Here is a 22,906-nt window from a genome sequence, read left to right as displayed (position 1 = left end):
TGATCTTTACAAAATATTTTTAGGGACATTAATATCAAAAAAAGATGAAATCTTTAGAGGCTTTTTGTATTTTTGTATTTAAGTATGTTGGCCACATGTATTAGATAGTTTTAGTATATGTGCGGCCGAAGCGAGCACAGTATTAGATAGTTTTAGATTTCCTTTTTCATCATGTGACATGTATTGCAGCTCATGTAATAAAGCTGTTTGCCTAAAAATTATACAAGACATTTTAGACATGGACTTTAATCCTGAAATGGAAATCATTGAAAGGGATAGATAATAACTGAGAAATTCAACTTTAAATTAGCAAACATCCAGTATTACCTTAGTGCATGTATGTACTCTCTAAGGTGTAGGAGGAAAACTTACCGGTGACCTACGTATAGTTTCTTTTCTCCATTTGCTTATATTGGAGCTGTGACAGTTACACTCAGTAACAAGGTAAAGTTGATCCAGCTCTTTGGGAATGTGAGTGAAAATGTTATGGGATTTCAGGGGGGACAGAAGCCACTTCCATTTGCAGTTATTGGAGAAAGCTTCATGGAAGCAAAGGTGTTTGAATTGGGTCGTGAAGAATCAATAGGATTTAGACTGGTGTTGTCCAATAGAAATATAATGTGAGCCACATATGTAATTTAAAATGTTCTTTTCTAAGTTTTTTTTTTTTTTAAACTTTTTAAGTAATCTCTACACCCACGCTGGGGCTTAACCTCACAATCTGAGATCAAAAGACACATGTCCCACCAACTGAGCTAGCCAGGTGCCCCTGTAATTTAAATTTTCTAGTAGCCACATTAAAAACTAAATAACGATAAAAACAACAACAAAAACGGTTGAAATTATTTTATTATATCTAAAATACTATTTCAATATATCATTGCTGGAAGAAACCAATTAGATAATGTTACATCTTTTTTGGTAACAAGCCTTCAAAATTCAACGTGTATTTTTCTTTTAGCCTACCTATCAATTGGCTCTAGCCACAGTGCAGATGTTAAATAGCCACACATGGCTAGTGGCTAACATTGGATAGTGCATTCAGAGTAACAGATGGGAAGGGCCTCTGAATGGAGTAATAGTGTGAGCATGGACATAGGCAAGAAAACTAATGATTGTTTGGAGAGTGAGGACTAGAACTTCCTGAAATTTGTTGTCTTGGAAGTGTTAATTTTTTAATATCATAAACTGGCTTTATTCAACTCACTCACCATAAGAAATGTTTCTAGAGTTAAAATATCTTTGAGAAATTCTTAGGAGGATCGTGAGTATGAGTCCGATTCGCAGAGGCAAGGAACATGGAATTAATGGTTGTTAAAGGTAGCATTTGTTCTCTTCTAGGGTTATTGTACCTTTTGTGTGGCTTTTAGTTTTTGTTTTTATTTTCATAAATGGAGTAACCCCGAGGTGTTCTTTAATTTCTGCTCTCCTTCCATTCTCATGTAATCTTTCTCTCTTTTCTCTGCTTCTCCACTCTGGGGTGTCCCCTCAGAGTGAGCTTGAATATTGTCAGAGAAGACATTTGGATTTGGAGTCATAGATTTGGAAAGCCTCTGTTCTTATACTGGTAAATGGATTGTTAGGGAATGGGGAGGGTTTACTCTTCCCCCAAAAAAGTCACTTTTTTTTTTTGGAGAGAGAGTGTGTGTGTGTTTGTGTGTGTTGGTGGGGGGTGTTGGTAGAGGGGCAGAGAGAGAGGGAAAGAACCTTAATCTTAACCAGGCTCCTCACGGGGCTCCATCTTATGACCCCGAGATAATGACTTGAGCTGAAATCAAGAGTCACATGCTTAACTGATTGAGCTACCCAGGGGCCCCAAGTCACATTTTTATTGTAATTTTTCCTGAAATGTGTTATATATCTCATTGCCTAACCTGAACTTAGCTCAGTGACTTAGGGTCATTCAGTTTACAGAGTTAAGTGTATAAGAAAAAAACTAGGTCCTTGTCCTCAAGGAATTTGTGGTCTAGTTAGAGGAGGCACATTTAAGAATATCAATTACTGGGGCGCCTGGATGGCTCAGTGGGTTAAGCCTCTGCTTTTGGCTCAGATCATGATCCTAGGGTCCTGGGATCAAGCCCCGCATCTGGCTCTCTGCTCAGCAGGGAGCCTGCTTCCCCCCTCTCTCTGCCTGCCTCTCTGCCTACTTGTGATCTCTGTCAAATAAGTAAATAAAAATTAAAATCTAATATATATATATATATATATATAAATTACCATTATACTTTTGTAATACAGTGAGACCTATCTAGGCAGAATGGGTAGATAGTTGCTATGTTAAATGAATGGCCCCATACAACCATCTCTTTTTGAGATTGCTTTTTGTTAGTTTTTTTCTGTTTTCTTTCTTTCTTAGTAGTACTTCCCAGTTTGTTCTTAATCTGTGATACTAGGTAGCTAACCATGTTAAACCGTGTCTACATTTGTAAAAAGGTTCAGGATGGGGCCCAAAGATCTTAAAAGTACAAGATAACACTTACTCATGTATTTTCAGTTATGTTCCGGGCCAGTGCTTCTCAAAATTTAAATGTGCATTAGAGTTACCTGGGGATTGTGTTAAAATGTAGATTCAGTGGATTTGCTTGGGACCTGAGATTTTGTATTTCTGATTGGTTAGCTTCTAGATGATGGCAGTTCTTCTGGTTCATGGACCATACTCTTTAGCAAGATTCTAGACGATGCATAACTCAAAGTGAGTTAGGCAGAGGAATTTATCTCTATATAGTTCAGTTCTATTTTTTCACCTAACACATTATGCTGTAATTTATCGGATTATATGATTTCTCATTGCTGTTTACATAGTGAACTTCTCAAGGGCTGTGGCTGATAGCAGGTGGCTCAGTGGATGTTTATTGTCTGAGTGACTTTTGTAAAATCATGTGCAATAACATACCAACCTGTCATTTCATAATCATTTTCTAACTCCATTGTTTTTTTGAACTGTGTAATTGCTTGTACACTCACCTTTTATGAAAAACCAAAGATATCAGAAAATAGCTCTCTAACTTTCTGAAACTGCAGCCACACAGCTCAGAGGGTCTGGAGAAATCCTTTAAAAATGTTTATAGCAAGTTTGAAATTATTATTATAAAAAATTGTTTTTTTCTGTTAAGTCAACTCTACTCCTAATGTGGGTCTTGAGCTCATGACCGTGAAGTCAAGAGTATCATGTGCTGGGGCGCCTGGGTGGCTCAGTGGTTTAGGCCACTGCCTTCGGCTCAGGTCATGATCTCAGGGTCCTGGGATCGAGTCCCGCATCAGGCTCTCTGCTCGGCAGGGAGCCTGCTTCCCTCTCACTCTCTCTGCTTGCCTCTCTGCCTACTTGTGATCTCTCTCTGTCAAATAAATAAATAAAATCTTTAAAAAAAAAAAAAAAGTATCATGTGCTACTGACTGAGCCAGCCAGATGCCCACAAGTTTGAAATTATTTAAATTTAAACAAGCTACTGCTTTGTAAAAATCAAACAAATGTTTAATTTTTACAATTCAAAGGTTGATAATTATCTTCTCGGTATTGAAGTAGTCAGCCTTGAATTTGAACAAAAGTTTCTCATTTTCTGAGGCTTTCTTCCTGACATAAGGCCTATATATCTAAAGTCATAATTTTAAAAATGTTTTTTCTGTAGATTTAAATTTTACAATTGTTGGTATTCTGCGTTTAGTTTAAAATTTTTGTAGAGTATATACTTTAAAGTCATTATTTTAATTTATTGCTAAACTTTTTAAATTATTGCTAAACTTTTCTTAAAATTGTAAAAGTAGCAGTTCGTAAAGAAGCTTTTATTTTTCATTTGAAATGTGTATAGAATTGTTTTGGGAATAATAGGGTCTTTTTCAAAATTCTGTGCACTTTGTAAATAGTGTTCTCGGTGCTTCCCATTTCATAAGCATTGAAATATGAGGAGAGATTTAAGGAGTAGGTGATTGCAATTTCAGAAATGATACAATCAATAAATACATTTCATATGAAAGAATGGAACTTGTTGTTTTAGAGGAATATTGACAGCTTGTGGTTCTGGGCAGACTAGATATTACCTTACAGAAAATGAAAAAAATGAAAAGGAAAATAAAACTTACTGTTTTGAATTAGGGGTTTTTAAGGGACAACTCTTTGATTTTGTAAACTAAGTAGAATGCAGACAATGATTAGAAATTAAGAAGATGTAAAAAAAGAAATTAAAAAGACATTTTGTTTATAGTATTTACATTAATGTTTTTCTTATAATTCATATTTTACTTTTTTTAAAAAAAGATTTTATTTAGTTATTTGACAGACAGAGATCACAAGTAGGCAGAGAGGCAGGAAGGAAAACAGACTTCCTGCTGAGCAGAGAGCCTGATGTGGGGCTCCATCCCAGGACCCTGGGATCATGACCTGAGCCGAAGGCAGAGGCTTTAACCCACTGAGCCACCCAGGCGCCCCCATATTTTACTGTTTTTAAAGGTAATTCCCAAATAATAATTCACTTCTAGGATTTTACTCCTTTGGATTGTAGTAACTGGTTTTTGCTTGCCCAAAAAAAAAAAAAAAAAAAGTATTCTATTGGTTTACTTTTCTTTATTTGTACTTACTGGAAAGAGTACAGGTATATTCCCTATCTTAGAGGCAAGTCAGTTAATTCTGGAGTACCCTGTTAAGTGTGCTGCAGTATACAGCCAACTTATGAGTAGGTGTCTTCTGAACAGAATTGATAAACTATGTGTGGCAAATCATTTCTGCTGCTTATGCTAAAATGTGGATTCTACTTGGAATAAACTAAAAACAGTGACTTCACTTATGTATCAAAAAGCAAGCCAGAGTTTAGCAAAGCATTCAGCAGACATTAACTAAATTCTGGTTATATTCAAGTTGCTATGTGGTGTTTTAGAAAAAATTTGAGACAGATTTAAAACCAGAAGCCAGAAGTTGCATTGTTCTGACTTGCTTGAATAGGATTATATAGCTTGAAAGGGGACAGTGCTTGATGTAACTTACTTAGGTATTGAGAATTATGAATGGAAAATAAATCAGTCCCTCATGTTAGACTTAACAAGAACAAATTGTTTCTTGTGGAAATGCAAGAGCAGTAAGTTAAGAGCCAGTTTTAAAAAAAACCTATTTCCGGGGCACCTGGGTGGCTCAGTGGGTTAAAGCCTCTGCCTTCTACTCAGGTCGTGATCCCCGGGTCCTGGGTTGGAGCCCTGCTCTCTGCTCAGCAGGGCACCTGCTGCCCCTCCTCTCTCTGCCTGCCTCTCTGCCTAATTGTAATCTCTGTCTGTCAAATAAATAGATAAAATCTTTAAAAAAAACCAAACAAACCTATTTCCTGGGGTGCCTGGGTGGCTCAGTGGGTTAAGCCACTGCCTTTGGCTCAGGTCATGATTTCAGGGTCCTGGGATCGAGCCCCACATCGGGCTCACTGCTGAGCGGGGAGCCTGCTTCCTCCTCTCTCTCTTTGCCTGCCTCTCTGCCTGCTTGTGATCTCTCTCTCTGTCAAATAAATAAAATCCTAAAAAAAAAAAAAAAAAAAAACTATTTCCTGAAATTTTAAGTCTATCTGACCTTTGACCTGAACTGAGAAAATGATCAGTAATTAAATCATTAAATCATTGAATCATGTGTTTCAAGTTTCCTCTCTTTTTCTTGAGGGTTAAAGGAGTTTTTTCTTATCCTTAAGCCAATACAGCATTTCATTTGGGTAGAAATGCTGTAGTGTGTGCTTTTCTTGCTTTAAAGCAGTTGTTATGTAAAATTAAAAAACCTGGGTGGCTCAGTGGTTTAAGCCGCTGCCTTCAGCTCGGGTCATGATCTCAGGGTTCTGGGATCGAGTCCCACATCGGGCTCTCTGCTCGGCAGGGAGCCTGCTTCCCTCTCTCTCTCTCTCTGACTGCCTCTCTGCCTACTTGTGATCTCTCTCTGTCAAAATAAATAAATAAAATCTTTAAAAAAAAAAAAAAAAAACATACATAAAACATATGTTATGTTACGTAAAACATAAAAACTTGCTGTGGTGATATTTAATAATTTCAGCAGGATATAAGAAATACTATATGTTTTTATAGGACTTTATCTCTTAATGTAATGCTTATATTTGCTATCTTGTTTGGCTTTTACAACAGTTCTTTGAGAAGGGGAAGTTATGAATTATTGTAGTTTTCTGGTTAGAGATGAGAAGACAGGCTTGGGATGGTCAGATGACAAACCTAATTAGTGGAAAATCTGGGACTTAAACCTCTGTCTCTTTCAGCCCTGTGCCCTTTCTGAAGTTGATTGTGTAAATATTATGTATTTCACATATACTTGAACAGACACCTAGAGAGAACCCAGTTAAAAATATGGTAGTCCTGGAGTACATGGGTGGCTCAGTAGGTTAGACATCTGACTCTTGGTATCAGCTCAGGTCTTGATCGCAGGGCTGTGAGTTCAAGCCCTGTCTGTGTTGGACTCTACTCTGAGTGTGGAGCCTATTTAAAAAAAATAAAAATAAATAAAAATTAAGATATGCTAGTTCTATGCTTAATCTGTGTTTTGAAAGACACAGTAGTCTAAGATGTGCATTGTTGAACATACATATTTATCTGTGGCACCTGTAAAGCTATAAGGATATGCATAAGCTGTATACCACATTGTCTGTCTTATATGCACAAGACGGGACAGTTCATGACTGATATGGTGCGATATGATACAGAGCATTATATACTATAGCTTTAAACCTCTTTAGTTTTCATAATATATTCTCATACCCTTGCCAAAAATAAATAGATTAGTTTTTTTTTTTTTTTTAAGATTTTATTTATTTATTTGACAGAGAGAGATCACAAGTAGGCAGAGAGGCAGGCAGAGAGAGAGGAGGAAGCAGGCTCCCCGCGGAGCAGAGAGCCTGATGCGGGGCTCGATCCCAGGACCCTGAGATCATGACCTGAGCCGAAGGCAGCGGCTTAATCCACTGAGCCACCCAGGCGCCCCAATAGATTAGTTTTTGATCTTGAGATATTATGCTTATATATTCACATTTATATAATATGTACATATCTGAAATGTATTTAAATGTATTTAAATGTATTTGTATAATTATCTTAAATATATGTTATATGAGTAATATATTACATATACCTATATTATGTATAAAATAGAATTATTATTTACAGTCTGTGAAAACATAATAGTGATACTTAATTAGAAAATAGAAGTAATTACAGTTTAGTAAATTCATCAGCTTAGTAATTTTTCTTTTGTTTTATTCAGGGATATTGGAGAAACAAACTTGATTTTTGGTTCTTTTTTCTTTTTAAAGATTTTATTTATTTGGGGGGGGAGCACTTGAGGGGGGTAGTTAGGAGCAGAGGGAGAGGGAGAAGCAGATGACCCTCTCTCCTGCTGAGCAGGAAGCCTGATGCAGGGCTTGATCCCAGGACCTTGGGATCAGGACCTGAGCCGAAGGCAAATGCTCAACCAACTGAGCCATCCAGGTGCCCCAAGAAACTTGGTTTTAAAATAACTCTCTTGTGGTTACTTTCCCCTTTGAGGAGTTTCTTTTTTTTTTTTTTTTTTTTTTTCTTTTTCCCTTTTCAGGAGTTTCTGGCCCTTGTTTTGAAGTATTAAGGTGACCCATAGAAGAATATATTTATCTCATATAGCTGTGTAATTAAATACTAGCAATTCTTGAGCTTTATTTTGTAGATTCTATTTAGATTTAACCACTGATACAAAAGTAACTGAGATTCTCTTTAATCAAATAAATTATTGATGATTGTAATGCAAGTTAAAAAAATCTATTGTGTGGGGCACCTGGGTGGCTCAGTGGGTTAAGCTTCTGCCTTCCGCTCAGGTCATGATCTCAGGGTCCTGGGATTGAGCCCCGCATCGGGGTTCTCTACTCAGTGGGGAGCCTGCTTCCCTCTCTCTCTCTGCCTGCTGCTCTGCCTACTTGTGATCTCTGTCTGTCAAATAAATAAATAAAATCTTAAAAAAAAATCTATTGTGTATTTCTTTGCCAAACTAATCTCTTCTGGCAGGGTACCTTTGGAAAGACATGCAGTGTTATCACCTCATTTGTAGTAGTATTCCCTTATTTTCTAATATGATGGTTTCAAGAGAAGGATTATTGGTAGTGTTTCTTTTCTCATTACATTTTGGACAAATTGGAAATTTGTGATAGAAATAAGTAATGTGCTGTTTTATGTTGAGTTGTGTTTTCATCCCATTCTTTCTCTTCGGTAAAGGGCATACTCTATTTTCCAAATAAACTACTGCTTTGGTGGGGTGGGGGAAACCTGGTGCATTTCTTTGTGCAATAAAAGTGCTATAAAGTCGGGGTGCCTGGATGGCTCAGTTGGTTGAGCATCTGGCTCTTGATTTCAGCTCAGGTAATGATCTTAGGTTCCTGAGATGGAGCCCCACATCCATCGGGTTCTGCACTCAGCAGTGAGTCTGTTTCTCTCTCCTCCCACTGTGTATGCCTGCACTCTCTTCCTCTCTCTCTCAAAAATAAATAAATAAATCTTGAAAAAAAGAAGTACTGGAAAGTCACCTCTTATGTATAGAAAAGAACAGTTTATTAGGAACTTTTTATTTTGAGGAAGCATGAAAGAGGAAAGGGTTTGGAGCACTCTTTAAAGTCAACTTCCCATTAGTAAAGAAGATATTCTTTCATTTTGCAAGCAAAGTCTTACAGCAAATGCATTGCAACATTATACATAGAGTAAAAGTAAAGAGGAGCTGCTTAAGCTGCTTTTTTTTTCTTTTGCTTAGGCAAAAATTCCTGAGTTGTTTTGTAGCAAAAGGGATGCACCCCATTGGTAGCATTGGTGCAATTTGATCTACATGGATTATGGATAAAAAAATAAGTCTGAAGATTTAAAGCGTCTGTTCCATTGTAGTTAGTTAATTTTAGCAGTTTACAGAGCAGCGTTCTATGATCTCTGTCTCCTTTGCCTTTTGCACACTGCTGATATAACGTAGATACCATGTTTGTTTGGCTTGTCAAGAATAGAGGGCTAACTTGATACTTTTTTTACTTGGCATAAAATCCTGCTTAAATATAAATTCTGAAGAGGATGTATCATTTGGTAAGGGAATCTCCCAAAGCTGCTTTTGTGGATCTGATCCTGATACAAAGTTTCACTGATATATATATTTTTTTACCTAAAGCTGGTGAATGGGATTTTTCTTCTGTTGGCATTCAAATATACATCTTGTTAAAATGCTGTAATAAGTGTGTCTATTTCTGACAAAAATTCAGATAACATCAAGATTTCACAATTACCGTATTGTGTTCTCACAGACTGTAAGGTAACGTGGTAATTTCTTAATATGTCTCATACTGTTTGTTAGAAAGTTTTGATGGTTTGAGGGGCACCTGGGTGGGCCAGTTGGTTAAGCATCTAATGCTTGATTTGGGCTAAGGTCAGGGTCATGAGATGGAGCCCCACGTCAGGCTCCATGTTGGCTGTTGAGCCTGCTTGAGATTCTTTCTCTCCCTCTTTCTCTGCTTCCCCGAGCCCCACTCACCAGCTTGCTTGCTCTCTCTCTTTCTCAAAATAAATAAGTAAATAAAATAAACCATTTTTTAAAACAAAAGTTTTGATGGTTCGAGACTGGTATTTAAAACTAAGTTATACATGGGGCTCCTGGGTGGCTCAGTTGGTAGAGAATGGGACTCTTGATCTTGGAGTCATGAGATCAAGCCCCGCATAGAGCTTACTTTAAAAATATATAAATAAATAAAATAAAAATAAGGTACACAGTACATATAGTAGTTATTGAACTTCATCCATATCTACAGTAGGAGTGAATGTGTAACAAAGTTGTCTTATTTCCGTTTCTATCAAATAGCACACAAAATTTTCAGGAACTAATTAAGGAGTATTGGTGTGGTAGTAATTTGTAACCAGTTTGCTAGCAATAGTAGCAAAGTAAGTTCAGACAAAGCTTTTGATGTTGATGTGTCAGGACCTGGGCATTAAGATATAACCAGAAATAAGGTGGCACAAAGTAAGTCATCGAACCACAACTTCAAGTGCAACTTGACACTGTTACACAATCTGCTGGTGCTTAGAACTAGTTAGTTGGTCATTTTTGAGTTTTCAGTAATTGATCAGAGGCTTGTGCCTGGATGTAATACATATGTGGGCAGGCTGGCCTGTCATGGTTTAATCTGTGCTCATAGTGATTTACATTCCGGACAAATCAAAATAGGCTGCACTTCAGAAGGAGCTGCTCCCACCATTTTTGAGTGGGTTTCAGATAACAGGACTTAAAATAAAACTTGAAATAGCCAGCTAGTATGTACATGAGAGCACGACTTTCTGTTCACTGCTAGATCTCCAGTACCTCACACAGTGGCTAGCAGGTAGTGGTGCTCTATATATATTTATTGAAGGTTTGATAAAAGTACTTTGGGCAGGGAAGGAAAATTCACAGCAAGGGTTAGAGAGAAGTATAGGGAAGTAACGGAAACTTAAGAAGACTGTTTTAAGGAGAGAATCTAACTTTGCAGAGTATGTAAAGAGGACAAGGACTGAGTTAGATGATTAATGACTTTTTGGAGCAATTACAGTGTAAGGATGGGATTTGAGTGAATGAGGAGATTAAGTAGAGATGAGTGGTGACTACTGTTTGTAAGGAGTTGAACTGGAAAGGGGGGTGGGGGGTGGGGAGGACTTTGAAAGGGAGTAGGTCATGTATAGGACCTGTTAAATAAGCGAATGTGGAAATATTTGAGGAAACAATAATCACAGTCTATATTGTTCTTTATATTTTTGAGTGCTGTAAGTTCTGAGTCCATTTTATCTCTTGGCTCTGTTTAATACTGCTAGCAGACTCAGAAGTTTGAGTAATATCCAATGCAGTAGAAATAACATGTTTAAGATGTTTACATATCAGGCTTTGGGCTTGTATTGATTTCCTTAATAGCACAGCTTTAAAGTTTTTATTTTTAGTGAAATAATATATCTTAGAACCCGACCACTTTAAGATACCAAATTAACTTTTAAAAATTGGAAAAAAAATTGGTAATTGTTTTTTCTCTATAGTTTCTCTGTACTCTTTGAACTTTAGGTGATTAACATATATTCTAGGTCCCATGTTTTTTTTCTTTTTATAAGATTTTATTTATTTATTTGACAGGCGGAGATCACAAGTAGGCAGAGAGGGAAGCAGGCTCCCAGGGGATCATGACCTAAGCTGAAGGCAGAGGCTTTAACCCACTGAGCCACCCAGGCGCCCTCATGTGGTCTTTTTTTATAGTGGATTAGATTTTTTAAAAATTTAATTTCAGCTAGCCAACAATAGTACATCATTAGTTTCAGATCTAGTGTTCAGTTATTCATCAGTTGCATATAACATCCGATGCTCATCACATCATGTGCCTTCCTTAATGCCCATCACCCAGTTACCCCATCCCTGACGCGCTATCTGTAGAGAGTCTCATGGTTTTTCTCCTCCTCTGATTTCTTTCCATTCAGTTTTCCCTACCTTCCCCTATGATCCTCTGCACTGCTTCTTATATTCCACATATGAGTAAAACCATGTGATAATTGTCTTTCTCTGATTGACTTATTTCACTCAGCATAATACCCTCCAGTTCCATCCATGTTGATATAAATGGTAAGTATCCATCCTTTCTGATGGCTGAATAATATTCCATTGTGTATGTGTATATATACATATACACACATATGTGTGTGTGTGTGTGTGTGTGTGTGTGTGTGTGTGTGTGTACACTGCATCTTTATCCATTCATTTGTTGATGGACATCTCAGCTCTTTTCACAGTTTGGCTGCTGTGGACATTGCTGTTATGAACTTTGCTGTACAGGTGCCCTTTGAGATCACTACATTTGTATCTTTGGGGTAAATACCTAGTAGTGCAGTTGCTGGTTTATAGGCTAGTTCTATTTTGAACGTCTTGAAGAACCTCCATGCTGTTTTCTAGAGTGGCCGCACCAGTTTGCACTCCCACCAACAGTGTAGGGGGTTCCTCTTTCTTCACATCCTCTCCAACATTTGTTGTTTCCTGTCTTGTTAATTTTAACCATTCTGACTAGTGTGAGTTGGTATCTCGTTGTGGTTTTGATTTGTATTTCCCTGATGCCAAATGATATAGAGCATTTCTTTATGTGTCTATTGGCCATTTGTATGTCTTCTTTGGAGAAAAGTCTGTTCATGTCTTCTGCCCATTTCTTGACCAGATTGTTTGGGTTTTTTTTGGTGGGGGGTTGAGTTTGGTAAGTTCTGTATAGATTTTGGATACTAGCTCTTTATCTGATACATCGTTTGCAAATACCTTCTCCCATTCTCTGAGTTGTCTTGTAGTTTCGTTGATTGTTTCCTTTGCTGTACAGAAGTTTTTTGTCTTGTTGAAGTCCCAATAGTTCATTTTTGCTTTTGTTTTCCTTGGCTTTGGAGACATGTCTAGGAAGCAGTTGCTGTGGCTAAGGTGGAAGAGGTTGCTGCCTGTGTTCTGTAGGATTTTGATGGATTCCTGTCTCACATTCAGGTCTTTCAAAAAGGATTAGATTTTGGGGCGCCTGGGTGGCTCAGTGGGTTAAAGCCTCTGCCTTCAGTTCAGGTCATGATCCCGGGGGCCCTGGAATGCAGCCAGGCATAGGGCTCTCTGCTCAGCAGGGAGCCTGCTTCCTCCTCTCTCTGCCTGCCTCTCTGCCTACTTGTGATCTCTGTCAAATAAATAAAATCTAAAAAAAAAAAAAAAGACTAGATTTTAAGGATTTGGAAAAGGTGAAGTTGATTTGGTTTATTTGGTAGACTGAGAGGCTTCATCGGTTAAATTTTTTTTTTTTCCATTCAGAGAACATCCTATCTAAAATTAGAAATTTATCTCAATATACTCAGGTGACAGGAGTGTTATTCTGAAGTTGAATAGGCTATGAGAAATCATACTATCTAATAAGTTGCTGGGAATGATTACTAATATTGCTTAATTCTAGGGCTTTTTCATTATTTTGTATGAATGCCTTCTATTTCTTTGAAAAACGTTTATTGAGTGCTAATATTGCCTTTAAACATTTATCCTTAACTAAGTGAAGAGTGACTTAGTGTTCCTACATACATGTTTTCTCTTTTCTATGTTTTATTATGTGGAGGCCAAGAAAAACAAGGCTGTACCCATCTTGAGTCTAGCCCTGACGTTAAGTGCAGCCATCTTGATGTTCCAGATTATCAGAAAATATTTCTTGGGTTCTGACCTACTCAGGTTAGCACTTTAAACAGTCCCTCTCTCCTTTAATGATTGATTTAAACCCCTGGACTCAGCTGCCTCTGTCTTTCATAACTCCCCTATACACTCCCCAACTGATCAATACTGACCTGAGTAGGTAGGGACAACTCTACTCCCCTACTCAGCAGCAAGAAGTTACAGAAGATGAGACCTTCCACCTTCAACAATCTTAAAGATTTAAGGGTCAGAATTGTTCAGAGGGAAATGTGGAGGCCGAGAAAATTAAGGCCATCCCACCTCAGGTTTAGCTTTGGCATAAGTACAGCCATCTTGGCAAAGCAAAAGCTGGCACCTTGCACCCCCTCTCTACCCGTTCCCCTCCCCTCAGTAGTATGTGTGACATTCCTGGGCCACCCCTGGCTGCCCTGGGGGAAAAGCAAATAGTTAACTTGCAAAGATCACAATCCTGCAAGGGAGGAGTCTCCCTTGGTTTACAAATGTCCTAGAGATTTACAACAAAGAAGCTATCTTAACAATAGCACAATTTCCAGAGGCAAATAACTCAGTTCCTCAAGCCCTAAATAAAGTTAAATTTCTCCTAACCTAAATCTCACTAACAAGGACACTTGATAGGAGAAATGTGAAACTTTATCTCAGTGTCTGCGATCATTCCCAAGCATATGACCCACTGATATACATCTAAAGGGTCTCACGAGAAGATTTTTATTATTGGTAAAATAACCTTTTCCCCAGACAACAGCTAGCCCCTCAAGGTCCTAGAGACCTGCTTTCAAAATTCCTTAGAGACTTACATCATTCATAACCCCCTTTGTCTTCACCCACCGCGGAGTCCACCCCTACTCTGCCTTTAAAAACTCTGACTGTAATCTGGTTCGGGGTCCAAGTCCCTACTCCTCTGCATCGGGTATACTTGGACCCACGCTTAAGCATGTCACCTCGGGGTCCAAGTCCCTACTCCTCTGTGTTGGGTATACTTGGGCCCAAGCTTAAGATTGTCAAATAAACCCTTGTGTGATTGCATCGGTGCTTGGCTCCTTGGTGGTCTCTCAGACGCGAAAACTCGGGCATAACAATTATTGTTTCATTTGTCTCGGGATTTGTGTCACGTGTACCCATAAATGGTTCATGTGAGCAACTACTGTCTGACAACCACAGTGAAGTCTTCATTGCCTATGGAGACTATCCAGAATGAGAGAGTTGAAAAGGACAGATTCAGGCAAGCTGTAGGCATTAAGATGGAATGGAAGGAGGAGTGGGAGGGATACACTGGTAGAACAGAAGATAGTTCATATGCTGTGTGAATACTTCCCACCTCTTGATTCACGGTACTGGTACTATCTGATACTATCCCCATTTTATAGGTGAAGAATAAGTTTGTATTCTAGGTCACATAGTTGTTAAGTGTGTAGAGTCTGATGTCACATTTTCTGATTTTAAATTTTATATTTTCTCTGTAATATGTTTCCTCAAGGGCTTTATATTTTCAGTTTCTTGGTGGTCTTGCTATTGAGCTGCCATGTCAACTGTTGAGGAGTTTGTTCCTTTCCCACAAGGGTAGTTAAATGAACTGCTGGTAAATTGAGGAACTGAAGAAGCAAGGAAGTTCTTACCCCTTAACCTAACTAAGATGTGGCTTGAATCCTTCATACGATAAATTCCTTCATTGAAATGGTAAATGAGGGTTTGACACAGTAGCTTCATTTGAAAGCTTTAAGTTAAAGCACCTTGATCCAGTTACTTCTTTTGTAATGTTTTTATTGACATATAATTTATGCACCATAAAATTCAGCCATTTGAAGTATATATGCAGTTCTGTGGTTTCAGTATATTCAAAGTGTCAGACAGTCATCACCATGATCTAAGTTTAGACTATTTTTATTACCCCCAAAAGAAACCCCCTACCCATTAGCAGTCTCTCTAATTCCTTGTCACTCCAGACCCTTGACAACCACTGATTCTGTATGTACATTTGCCTGCTTTAGACATTTCATGTGAGTGGCATCATATAATATGTGGCCTTTGTGTCTGATTTCTTTCACTTTAGCATGTTTTCAGGGTTTATCAACATGTTACATATATCAAGACTTCATTCCTTTTATTGCTGAGTAATATTCCATTGTATGAATATGTTATATTCTATTTATTCATCAGGTGATGGACTTTTGGATTCCTTCTACCTTTTGGCTATTATAAATAATACCTTTATAAGCACTGATGTACAAGTTTTTTGTTGTCTTTTTAAATATATATATAACAAATATATACATATTTAAAATATATTAAAACAGAAAACTATATATATTTATATAATATATAACAATTAAGTTTTACTTATAAAATGTAAAATATATATAACATTAAGTTTTACCATTTTAACATGTGCGATTCAGTAACATTAAGTACATTCGCAGTTATGTACAGCCATCACTCACCACTATCCATTTCCAGGATTTTCATCATTCCAAACAGGTGCTTTGTAACTAATAAACAATAACTTCCTATTCACCTCTCCTGCCTCTAGCCTTGGTAACTTATATTTTCTGTCTCCATGAATTTGAATATTTTAGGTACCTAATATAAGTATAATCATATGGTATTTACTCTTCTGTGACTAGTTTATTTCACTTATCACTTGTCTTCAGAGTTCATCCAAGTTGTACAGTCTGTCAGAATTTCCTTCCTTTTTAAAGCTGAGTAATAGGGCACCTGGGTGGCTCAGTGGTTTAAGCCACTGCCTTCGGCTCAGGTCATGATCTCAGGGTCCTGGGATCGAGTCCCGCATCGGGCTCTCTGCTCGGCAGGGAGCCTGCTTCCCTCTCACTCTCTCTGCTTGCCTCTCTGCCTACTTGTGATCTCTCTCTGTCAAATAAATAAATAAAATCTTAAAAAAAAAAAGATTAAAGCTGAGTAATAGTTTCATTGTATGTATATACTGCATTTTGTTTACCCATCCATCAGTAGATATTTGGGTTGTTACCACTTTTGGCTATTGTGAATAATGCTGCTATGAATGTGGATGTAGGTATAACTGTTTGAGTCCTTGTTTTTAGTTCTTTTGGATATATACCCAGAAGTGGAATTGCTAGATTTTATGGTAATTCTCTGTAACTTTTCAGTAACTGCCAGACTTTTTCCATACTGACTATTCCATTTTACATTCCCACCAGCACTGCACAAGGATTGTAATTTCTCCACATCCTTGTCCTTTTTTTGGTACTGGCCATCTTAATGGGTATGAAATTTAGTGTGTCCTTTTGATATTAGCCATTATATGTTCACATCTTGTGAATGTGAAATGGGTATCTCATTGTGGTTTTGATTTGAAATTCCCTAATGGCATGCTCATGTACTAAAATTGGAATGAACTTCCCTAATGGCTAAAGATGTTGAGTGTCTTTTTATGACTTCTTGGTCATTTGTATATTTTTTTTGAAGGAAGAAGAGTTGTCAGATGCCTTGGAAAGGTTAAATTAAGGTAAAGATTTGGATATTAGGCAGGAAGTGGGGAGCATAGCGAGAGTGTCCCTGTGGAGGGGTAGGAGTGAAAGAGAGAGGAGAAATGATGGGGAGTAAAAGAGGGGGAATTGAGGGGAAGATGAGGGAGAAATAGTGACATATATTGTTGAGAATTTTTTCCAGAAAGCTTTGTTGTAAAAGGAACAACCAAGAGTTTGGTAACTAGATGGAAAAGAAAGTTTGGAGGAGCTTTTGTGGTGTTGTTGATGTTGTTTCTAATGTCGATAATTGAGCATATTGGAAAAAGAGAAAGTGAAAGATAGGAGAGGGGATGATTGGTGGCACATGGCTTCACAGGAGTTCAGGGGAAGAGAGAAGACCCAGGTGAAGTTACCAGTGTGAAGATTAGAGAAAAGATACATAGATGTCTGTGCATAAAGGAAGGGCAGGAATGATGTCTGGAGATCATGGTAAGTTGCTTCTGTTTGTTTTTGGAGAAGGGCTGAGATCAAAGGGAAGAGAAGCCTGCTGGCCTATATTTTTTTTTTTTTTCAAGTCACATGAGGTAAAGTGGCTGTGTAGGGGTTCTGAACAATGTGGTGAATAGGAAATTTTCAGCCAGCATTGATGCCGAGCAGCTAGAGAAGATGGTGAATTTATGATAGCTTCATAAAGTTGTCTTAATTAATTTTCCAATGAAGTCTTTATTGAGCAGCGTATAGGAACAAAAGAAGACAGAATTGGTTAGATTAACCCAATGCTGAGAATATGTAGCTTTAATGAGGCAGGAGGACAAGGAGTGACATTTAGGGTGTTAAGAATGTGCTTAAGGTCTTAGGCCATGGAATTAAAACAGAGGACAAGAAGTGAAGCATCATTTTTGTTTCTTTTTTCTTGTAAATATTTGCTCATTATAGGCTACAATAATACCCTCCCCCCAAAAAAAGAAAGAAAAGAAAACAAGGGACACATTAAAACTGTCCTATAAGCACTCCACTTGAAATAAACATTTTAATAGCTTCACAGTATGTGTGGAAAAGAGTGGGTGGGGAATGAGGATAGTGTACTATTTCTCTAACACATATATGCTGTATGTTAGTTTTAAAACTGCCCGCTTTTTAGCTTACTATATGTCATTAATATGATAAATATTTTCCATGTCATTAATTGTTTTTCAGCATTTTGAATTGTTGCCTGATACTCCATTTACTAATTTAAATCAGTTCCTCATTTTAAAACAGCTACAATGTAGTTTTCATAGTCATAATAAGCACTACTTTGAACATGCTTTTAGTGGAATCATTTTAGTCATTCTAAATTATTGCTTACTGAAAGTGTATACATGTTAAAAAGGAATCCATAAATATTTAAATTGTTCAAGCAGTACATACAAATATAAGATGTAAATATACTCAAGGGTTACTGACTGATGCTATGTGCAAAGTAAATGTCCTTCCCATCTCATTTCTCTGAAGTAGCCACCTTGCACAATTTTGGTTTTTGTTCTTATAGATACTGACATACTTTTGACCCACTTTTAGTCCTTAGCAACTACTGTTTTCTATGAATTTGACTATTCTAGGTACCTCAAATAAGTATAGTTGGTACAGTATTTGTCTTTTTTGTGAGTGGCTTATTTCACATAGCATAATATCCTCAATATCCATTCATGTTGTAGATGTGTCAGTTTCTTTCTAAGGCTGAATGATATTCCATTTTGTGTATATACCCCATTTCATTATCTATTTATTCACTGGAGTATATTTGGGTTGCTTCCACCTTTGGCTATTGTGAATAACGCTGTTATGAACATGGCTGTACACATATCTGTTCAGTGTTCAAGTTCCTGCTTTCACTTCTTTCAGGCATAGAATCAAAAGCTGCAATTGTTGGATCATATGGTATTTCAGTATTTTAATTTTTTTAAGAATAGCCATACCGTTTTCCATAGTGGCTACCCCATTTTACATTCCCACCAGCAGTGCATAGGGTTCCAATTTCTTCACATCCTCACCAACACTTATTTTCTGTTGTTTGTTTGTTTGTTTATAATAGTCATCTTAATAGGTGTGTTTTTTTTTTTTTAAGATTTATTTTTTTGACAGACAGAAATTACAAGTAGGCAGAGAGGCAGGCAGAGAGAGAGAGAGAGAGAGGAGGAAGCAGGCAGGCTCCCAGCCAAGCAGAGAGCCCGATGCGGGGCTCGATCCCAGGACCCTGGGATCATGACCTGAGCCGAAGGCAGAGGCTTTAACCCGCTGAGCCACCCAGGCGCCCCAATAGGTGTGGTTTTAATAGACTTGATTTTTAAATTCTTCAGACCTTCTTAAGAATAAATAGTTAATAAATCCTATATATGCATCATACACTTAACCAGTTGAACTATTAGTATTTATGTTCAAAATTAAGAGATAGTCATATAGCCAAAAAGTTAAAAACAACTCTAATACCCATTAACTTGATGAATGGATAAATAAAATATAGTAGAGGGGTGCCTGGGTGGCTCCATCGGTTAAGTGTCCAACTCTTGATTTTGGCTCAGGTCTTGCTCTCAGGGTCTTGAGATCAAGCCCCAGGCTAGGCGTGGAGCCTGTTTGGGATTTTCTCTCCCTCTCCTTATGGCCTCCCCTTGCCCCAGCTACCCCACCGTGTGCATGCTCAGTCTTGTGTGTTTGTGTTCTCTCGCGCGTGTGCGCATGCACACACACACACACACAAATGTATATACATGCAGTGCAATATTATTTGGCAATAAAAATAATGTACTGATATATGCTAAAACATAGATAGATTTTGAAAACATGGTAAGTGAAATAAACCAGACACAAAGACCACATAAATAAGATGTCCAGAATTGGAGCACTGGCTGGCTTAACTGGGAGAGCATAGCATGCAACTCTTGATCTTGGGGTCATGATCATGGGGCCCTATGTTGGGTGTAGAAATTACTTAAAAATGAATAAACTTTAAAAAATAAAATATCCAGAATAGGTAAACGTCTTGAGACAGAAAGTAAATCAGTGGTTGTCTGGAGGCTGGGAGCAGGGTGGGAGGAGTGGAGAGTGGCTGATAATGGATATGGAGTTTGAATGCAGAAAGATACACATTTTAAAAAGGAGAGATGAACTAAGTCTTGTTTTCATCTCTTGTTTGGAGTATGTCCAATTAAAGTTTTCATCAGTTTTTTAAATTATAGGGAAAAGAAGTTTTTAGAATATGGTTAGGGGAAAACAACTTAGAGAATAGTGTAGGGGCGCCTGGGAGGCTGTTAGTTAAGTGTCTTACTTCAGCTCAGGCCAAGAGATCAGGATCCTGGGATCAAGCCCCGCATCAGGTTCCCCATGAAGCGGGGAGCCTTCTTCTCCTTTTCGCCTGCCCCACCACCCCCTGCTTATGCTCTCTCTCTCAAATAAATAAATGAAATCTTTAGAAAAGTGTAATATACAGGCACCCCCCCCCGCCATGGCAGGTTTTCTGTGACTCTTTAACTTTTAGGAACACAACATATATAATCTAGTTGCTTTTAAAAATTATAATTTCAGGGGTGCCTGGGGGGCTTAGTCGTTAAGTATCTGCCTTTGGCTCAGGTCATGATCCCACGCTTCTGGGATCAAGCCCTGCATTGGGCTCCCTGTTTCACTGGAAGCCTGCTTCTCCTTTTCTCACTCCCCCGATTGTGTTCCCTCTCCTGCTGCTGTCTCTCTGTCAAATAAATAAACTCCTTTAAAAAAAGTTATACTTTCATATGGATTTGTTTTATGGCTTATTCATAAAATAATTATGTACAGAATTTCAAATTGAATTTATTAATCCTAGAAGCATTTAGAATCCATGTTTAATTTGGTTAGTGCTTGAAAATTCATATTTCCCCCCTTGCACCACCATGCCTTCTTAACTTTCATTGTGCAAATGCTTCCTTATGCTGGAAGTTACCATTTGGCTGAAGAAGAAAAGTCTTACCCAGTTAGTTGCTAGCTTGAATAAGCATTAAACTAACTTCATAATGATGTAGTCACATTGTTGCCTTGCTATAATTCTAAAACAATGTGTGGGTTACAATGCTTAGATTAGGTGATTTTTGCCACAGAACAAAATCTGTGGTGAGGGGATATTCTGTTTTGCCAGAACAAAATCTAGGTGAGGGGATATTCTATTATGTTTTATTTAGGTTTTGAAAATATGTCATTGATAGATCATCAGCAGTAACCTATAGTATTATACTAACAAATACGGTTCTAGTGTCACAAAAGAGATCTGGGAAGAGATGCATTTCTGTTACTTTGCAGACCTGAAGCTTTGAATTTGCTTTGCCATGAATCTTCTGAGCAAAATAGACAGTTATTTTTCAGACTTAACTAGGATAAATGGACAAGGCCTGTACTTTTCTATTTTAGGATCTGCCTGAGTGTGCAGTGCATTTCTACCAGTCTTTAGCTTGTGAAGTCAGTAAGAAGCCACCGTCACCAAAGAGATTTAAAAAACTGTAACCCATCTAATTATACTCCGCCAGACAGGTGTCTTGCTTTTGAATGTTAGGTATTGCATAGTCAAAAATAGAAGGAAACTTGGGTTTGGGGAAGGAAAATTCTGTTTAAGAGCTAAGTGCCATAGAGTTTCTATCTTTTGATAGGAACTTGAGCCTTATATGAATTATTTAACTTCACTATTTTCAACTGTTTTTCTGCTTTAGAAGTGCATTTATAATGTTGAAGGTACTATAACTGAACTTTTTGAATACCTTGTTCAGAAGATAATGTTACTTTTAATTATTTAATTTGTGAGAAATTCCTTTTACTACTTAGGTTGGAGCATTTTCTGGCTTCTTGCTCATGGTTGTACTGCTGGAGACCACGTTTGTGGATCCCTGGGAGCAGCATCAAAGAATCCAACAGCACCTGTATCAACAGGGATGTACTTGTACATTATTATAATTTAAAATGTTGAGGGGTGGGCATTTTGCCCCACAATACTGACTTTGTTGTCTGAATAGTAAGGGATTTGGCACAGTTACTTCAAAAAGAAACCAAGGATTTTTGCACTGAAAAATGGAAAAATTCTAATTCTTCATTTATTTGGTAGAAGAGTTCTATCTCATGCAATGGTGTTTTCAGGTCATTTACATACTTTATCATTAAAAATGTAGCATTTATAAAAATACAGCATTTACTCATTTTCTTTTTTTCATGGTTGCAAACAATCTTTCAAATTCTAACAGGCTCTCTCATACATTTTGGCCAGAAGATAATAGATAAAACCCATTCTTCATCAGCTATAGGTCTGAACCATTTCTCAACAGCTGACTTGAAATCTCTTTCCCTAATTTTCTCCTCCAACACTTTGGTGACTATATAGCAAAAGAACAAAATGTTTCTTGCGTGGTTACTTGTTATTTTCTTGTCGTTATGAATTTGTAGTAGCTTTGTTAAGGAAGCTCTCAAGTTTGATCACTACATTTGTGTTGAATATGATCCCAAGTGATTACATTTTCATTTAATTCCTTCCTCTTAAGAGGGCAGCACTTTAGTAAACTTACACTTCTTGGGGTGCCTGGGTAGCTCAGTCAGTTAAGCATCTGCCTTCAGCTCAGATCATGATCCCAAGGTCCTGGGATCGAGTCCTGTATTGGGATCCCTGCTCACTGGGGAGTCTGCTTCTCTTTCTCCCTCTGCCTGCTGCTCCCCTTGCGTATGTTCTCTGTCAAATAAATAAAATCTTTTAAAAAATTTATACATTTAAACTAATATTTTTGGAATCCTATCAGTAGGGGAGATTTACATTGTCTTATTGAGAAGATGTGGAATGGGAGTAAATTATTTTTCTCAAAACCACCTACACACACAAAAATTTGATAAAATCTTGGTTTCCTGATGATAGTAGGATACTGCCTTTTTGGCTGCTTTCAAGAATTTTAGAAATTACCTGGCTGAATTGTGGATTTTTATTTGTATAGATTTTTTTTAATGTATTGAATATTTAAATTATAAAGAGTGAAACTCCAGCTTTTGAGACTTCTGAAGGAATTAGTTATTTTAAGTGGCTACTTCATGGCTAAAAATCAATTCATAACATTTGTGAAAGTTTTTTAAAAATGTATTCTTTTTAACTATATACAAATAAAATTTATTTTGTGTTTAATTTTCTCTTTAAATGTGGTAGACTGAACATAACTGCTTGATGATTTACTTGATGATGTTGTATTGTTTTGCTTTAATATATAAGGCAGTGATGCCATTAGAGCTTTTTTGTTCCTCTAACACTAATTGGACGCTGTAA

The 22,906-nt window shown here is 37.4% G+C and overlaps 1 protein-coding gene across 2 annotated transcripts in view; it reads left to right on the top strand.

Annotated features, from left to right (window-relative positions):
- The window catches only part of TBC1D23 (TBC1 domain family member 23), a 62,956-nt gene that overhangs the window by 1,018 nt on the left and 39,032 nt on the right, over positions 1-22,906 (top strand). The window lies entirely within an intron of this gene.

This window comes from Meles meles, chromosome 4 (assembly GCF_922984935.1).
Source record: "Meles meles chromosome 4, mMelMel3.1 paternal haplotype, whole genome shotgun sequence".
NCBI lineage: Eukaryota > Metazoa > Chordata > Mammalia > Carnivora > Mustelidae > Meles > Meles meles.
The sequence above is the reverse complement of the archived record's forward strand: the minus strand, read 5'-3'. Positions and strand labels throughout refer to the sequence as shown.